The sequence below is a fragment of the Pteropus medius genome, unplaced genomic scaffold (genome assembly GCF_902729225.1).
Source record: "Pteropus medius unplaced genomic scaffold, Ma_sr-lr_union100, whole genome shotgun sequence".
Taxonomy (NCBI): domain Eukaryota; kingdom Metazoa; phylum Chordata; class Mammalia; order Chiroptera; family Pteropodidae; genus Pteropus; species Pteropus medius.
Genome location: NW_024344437.1, coordinates 6,200,647 through 6,206,646, shown reverse-complemented (window position 1 = coordinate 6,206,646; position 6,000 = coordinate 6,200,647).

Below are 6,000 nucleotides of genomic sequence, written 5' to 3'. Positions count from 1 at the left end.
GACTGTCCTTGGAGAGAGGGTGACATGGGCAGAGCGAGCAACCGCAAACCCACTGGGGGCTACGAAGCACCGGGAGCTCCGCTGCGTGCAGTCGCTCAATCCCCACACTGGCCCTAGAGGTAGGAGCCATTGATAGCTCCCTGCTTCGATTGTACCCAGATCTAATTCATCAAGGTGGCCGAAGGACAACACAGAAAGATCAAGGCCATGGAAAGAGGTTGTAGTCTTCACAGTTCCCCAGGGAGGGGGCACACCCCACCCCACAGGGCCACACGGAGACGTACCAGCCTCAGCCAGGAGGCAGAAAGGGCTCAGGAGAAAGCAGGGCCCAGACTCTCTACTGCGGTTTCTGCAAGAGAGAATGGGTAAGTCAGGCGGGCCAACCTTGAGAAAATTTAGGATTGGATGCTTTGAATCATTTCGGTGGGCTCTGTGCTTCAGAGGTGGTCTCTAGTTGTCCAGGACCTGGCCTGTGGGTGATTTAGGGCAGGGCGAATATTGGCTTAGTGTGTGAGAGTTAGATAAAGGAGGCAGTTGGGTATATGGCTTTGGATGGGTTGGTTTGCATAAAGGCACGCTCTCAGGCAAGTTGTTTGCCATCTATGGGATTAGCTGGCCCTGGGAGGGCAGCCCCCTCCCCCACCCCGGCCAGCCAGTAAGGCCCCAAAGAAGACAAGGTATCAAAAAGTATAGGAAATTAAAAAAACAAAACAAAACCATGATTAATACACTCCCCCCAACAGATGAGGAAATTCTGACACAGAGAGAGTCATTACCTTGCATAAGGTCATACAGCTAAGTGATGAAGTTCAAGATTCAATCAAGGAAGGAATGGTTTCTGTGCTTAATCACCATGATAACCACCTTCAGTTAATATTGATCTTTCTAAAAGCAGTAAAATGAACAATTATTATGGGGAACAATCCTTTATAAACCAGTAAAGTTGACAAAATGGCGTACCGGAGAATGGGCAGTGATTTTCCAAGGTTTACGTGAATCGGCTATGGCAACTTGACTAAATACATTTCACTTTCATGATCCAAGGAAAAACGCCGTCATCATGCAGCAGAATGCCTTCCAGAATCCAAGGGGGCACATTCGACTCTAAGTGTCACTCTGATTAATGAGGAGCAGGTGGCCTGACAGGCTAAGCGAGCCCTCATCTCCCATGGGTGGTTTAGATTTAGGCTGGCCTGAAGCAGAGATAGTCTTTGGTGACCTTCCAAGGTTCACCGGAATCATAATATAATTTTTCTGGTTTCCACAGGCCACGAATCCATACTTCCCTCCTGGTTTACACACAATGAGCCAGCAAATAAACTGTTCAAAGTAACTTCTGCATTTTTCAGGTTGGATGGAGGAGTGTGGCCTGAATATCTCTACATTATTGCTTCATCCCTCTTTCAAAATCTGTCATTAAGTGGAAATGTATATCTAGATGAAAATTGCAAACTCACAACAATAATGCTCTCTCTTTTGTGTAAAAAATCAAATTCATCATTGTTTCCCCAAATCAAAAAAATGTAAATATTTTGATGTCAAATACACTTTTTTTCGTTTGCTCTTATGTAAGGAAAAGACAGACAAAACCAAGCAAACCGTTTGCTTCATGTTTGTTGGGGTCCAATTCAGTGCATTAAGCCCACATTTCTTGGGGAGCTGTCAAGTGTGAGGCATTGTGCTAGGCGCTATATTAAAACACCTTATTTTAATATCTTGTTTATGGACGCATGAGGTCATTTAATTTACATAACCACTTGTTGAGACAGGCAGGCCAGACCATGGCAGATATTGTTTTTGTCTGACAAGTCACACTTCGTCCTCTGCAAATAACGAAAACCTCACAAAACTTGGTTTTACCCCAATATGACCTCGATGCCTTTCCAACACAAGCAGAGGTCAAGGGCTTTAGTTAGGCAGTGATTGGCATTAGTTTGGCTGCTCAGTGATACCTTTCGGTACCTGGCTCTTTCCAGCTTTCTGTTCTGCCTTCCTTGGCGGGTTGGCTCTGGTCCCCAGGATTCCCGCTGCCAACTCACAGCCTCTTGTCTAAATCCTACACTGAGAACCCTGGCAGGAATCGACTCCGTTTGACCCCTTCCTCTTGGGCAACAACTCTTTATTTTTAGCCTCGAAAATAAAAATGTTATGTTGTCCATGGATGCAGGGCATCGATTGCACAAGGCTCTTGTCCCTGTGGAGGATGGGAAGGACCAGGGCACTTTTTCTGCATTCGCTTTTCAGCATTCCTTTTTGTCAGAGTTCTGGTTCGGATTCTGAGGTCTTCAGCTGCTGTGAGAATGATGAGCGATGAAGTGATAGACGGAACTTGCGGCAGAAACCTCAAGGAGACAGACATGAGCATGGCAGTGTTAAACAGCCCCCTGAATCAGTAGCGCGGGGTGGCATGATGGTTTTTCCATGTGTCGACTCGGGGAGGCTACTGTCCCCAGTTCCTCAATCAAACACCGGTGTCAGGGATACTGGGAAGGTATTTTGTAGATGTGATTGAAGTCCACAGTCTGTTGATTTGCAGCAAGCCGGTCATCCTAGGTAGTCTGGGTGGGCCCGATTCAGACAGCGGAAGGGCCCTAGTCACCGAAGAAGAAGGTCCACCTATGAGCAACAGCATCAGCCCATGCCAAAGGTTCTGGCCTGCCTTCTGCCTTTGGACTTGCTTAGCTTGCCCTACGACCCCTAAGCCAATCCCTCCCAATAAATCTAATATTACCCCCTAGTGGTTGAACCTGACTGACGTAGATGATATTACTCAAAATCGTGAAAGCCAGACTAGCCCTCGTTCTCAAATCCGACCATTTTTGTTCTTATACAGTGTGTGTGTTTCTTAGGGCTGCCATTGCACATGACCACGGACTCGATGCGTTAAAGAACCAACATTTATCTTCTCACATGTTCGGAGGCCAGAAGTTTGACATCTGGGTGTTGGCGGAGACACACGTTCCCGCCAAAGGCTCGTGGGGACCTTCGCTGCCTCTCGCAGCCTCTGGTGGCTCCGGGTGTTCCTTCTTGTGTGTCACACTCCCGTCTCTGCCTCTGTCCTCACGTGGCCTTTCCTTCTCTGTCTGTGTCTTCTCCTCCGCCGTCGCTTGTAAGGATACTCGCCATCGGATTTAAGGCCCGCCCAAACGATCTAGGGCGATCTCATCGCAAGATCCTTAATTTAATTACATCTGCAAAGACCCTTTTCCTGAATAAGGTCACACTCACAATGTTCAGGGAGTGCATTTTGGGGGGGGCTACCATTCTACTCACTAATGCCGTTCTCAGTTTGGGGTAATTTCCAGAGGGGTCTGCAATTGTACAAAGAATTCACTCTAACTGTCTGTGACTTAACTTTTTTTTTTAGCATGAGCCGTTAGTTTTAAGATCACTAATTCGATTTTGCAAACATTTGAAAATACTATGCAGATAAGCTTGAATATACATATAAACCATATTCTATTTATTCTCCCCTGCGAATTGGGTTTTGTCTGATGTTAATTAATAGAAAATATATAATTAGTTCAATATCAGCCTTTTATCCTATCTTAAGAGTAATATTTTTGAAAAAGTTAGGGCTGTCTGCTTGGGGTAATTTGAACTTTGTGCTTGTTTTTTTCCAGTTGCAGAGTCTTCCCTGGTCCTCTGTGGGCAGCCAGCTCACATTCCTAGTGTCAATGCACGATGGCTGGTTATGACCTGCAGTCTCTACATGTCCCTTGGGGAGGCCTCAAGGAGCCATCCCCATGGCCTCCACAGAGAATGGTGAGCATGGGGCAGGCCTCGCCTTCCATTATGGCCCTGCCCACTTCCCTCCACGACACTTCCCTGGTAGCTAGTGCGTCAGTGTACAGGAGTCCCCCTTATCTGTGGGGGATCCCCCTTATCTGTGGGGGATGTGTTCCAAGACCCCCCATGGATGCCTAAAACTGGAATAGTACCCTACATATACTATACAGTGTGTTTTCCTATACATACATACCTATGATCAATTTTAATTTTTAAATTAGGCACAGGGAGAGATTAACACAACTAATAGTAAAATAGAACAACTATAACAATAGACTATATTAAGTTATGTGAACGTGGTTTCTCTCTCTCAAAATATCTCATTGTACTGTACTCACCTTCTCACTTAAAAAGAAGCACTTTAGGGGTTCTCTTTGGTGCATCCGAATTACCAGCATCGCTGCTCTTGTACTTTGGGGCCATTAAGTAAAATAAGGGTTTCTTGAACAAGCACTGAGACATCGTGACGGTCAATCTGTTAACCCAGACGGCTGCTATGTGACTAACAGGTGGGGAGCACATACAGGTGTACCTCGATATTTTGGGTTCAGTTCCAGATCACCACAATAAAGCGAATATGGCAATAAAGCAAGTCGCACAAATTTTTTGGTTTCCCAGTGCATGCAAAAGTGATGTTTATATTATACTGTAGCCTATGATGTGTGCAGCAACACTGTGTCTAAAAAACACACCCATACCTTAATTCAAAAGAGATTCGTTGCAGAAAAATGCTAGCCATCATCTGAGCCTTTGGTAAGTCGTAATCTTTTTGCTGGTGGAGCGTCTTACTTCAATTTGTGAAAAAATGCAATATTTGCAAAGTGCAATAAAGTGAAGCACAGTTAAATGAGGTATGCCTGTGCAGCATGGGTGTGCTGAACAGAGGGGTGACTCGTGGCCTGGGCCACACAGACCAAGATGGCGCAAGATGTCCATCATGCTACTTGGGATGGCATGTGGTTTAACACTTATGAATTGTTCACTTCTGTACTTTTTCATTTAATGTTTTCAGATGGTAGTTGGCTAAGGATAGCAGAAACCACAAAAAGCAAAACTGTGGATGAGGAGCAACAGCCGTATGTTGGACTTTATGGGTCCTCCTTTATTTTCTCTTCTCCTCCAATGAGTTGAAGTCTCAAGAAGAACTGTTAGCAAGTTGACATACTCCAGATACATCTGGAGCGCCTTGAGGATCATCTCCACTTGTCAATGCATTTAAATGAAACTCAAATCTGACTTGAAGAATACTGTATAATATCCATACATGTTTTCTTGGGTTGACACGGTGCATCTGGAAGGTAAACATCCTTACATGTCACGACCCTCCCAGAAGCTGCTCAAAAATCTCACTCCTTGCCACCATTGCCTTACTTATATAATTAATAGAGATGAACTTCTTCTGGTTGGTAACTAAGAAAAAGGGGAGAAAGTGTATAACATAATTAGAAATAAGACAAAGGAATAAATGATGATATGGAGAAAATTTTAAAAGTTATGGAACTATTTTGCAAAACTATACAATGACGTTTGAAAACTTTCATGACTGAAAACCACGGCTCAGCTTAAAAAAAAACCAACAAAAGGAACAGCGCTATATGTTTCGGGTAAATGTGGGCGATAGAGGTTAAGATGAACACTGAGCGTTGTCTGTTTCACTGCGTGATTGTGGGTGTTGGGGGGGCATTTGGAGTAAAAAAAAAAAAAGTCCTGGACTAGGAATCAGAAGGTATTAGAGCAATGTGGTTACTTACTATTTCACACATATTAACCATATTACCCTTAGGAAGTCACCTGACCTCTATGGGCCTCGTTTCTTTGTCTATAAAATTAGATTTGTGATTTTACAGTAGTGAGATATACAAAGATTTTTCGACGATGCGTAATAAAAAATTACCCTATTTCCGAAAGTGGCTCCCATGGCTAGCCAACCAGTTCTACCAAGGAGGGACATCCATGTGCCACATGAGAGGATGGTGGAGGAGAAGGGCCTGCTAGGCTGGCAGTGACTGAGCTCAGTTAGCAGGACGTGTGTTGGCAGTGGGGAGGCAAAGTGCCGAAATAGATCTGGAATGTTTCTCACTTAACGGGGTGCCACGGCAGGGAAGGAGAATGAGAACTCCATAAACAATCTTTAGAGAAGGACATGCGGCCGGGCTCTGAGAGACGAGACACTGTCCAAAGTCCCATGGGCAGAGATGGTGGCTGCAATTT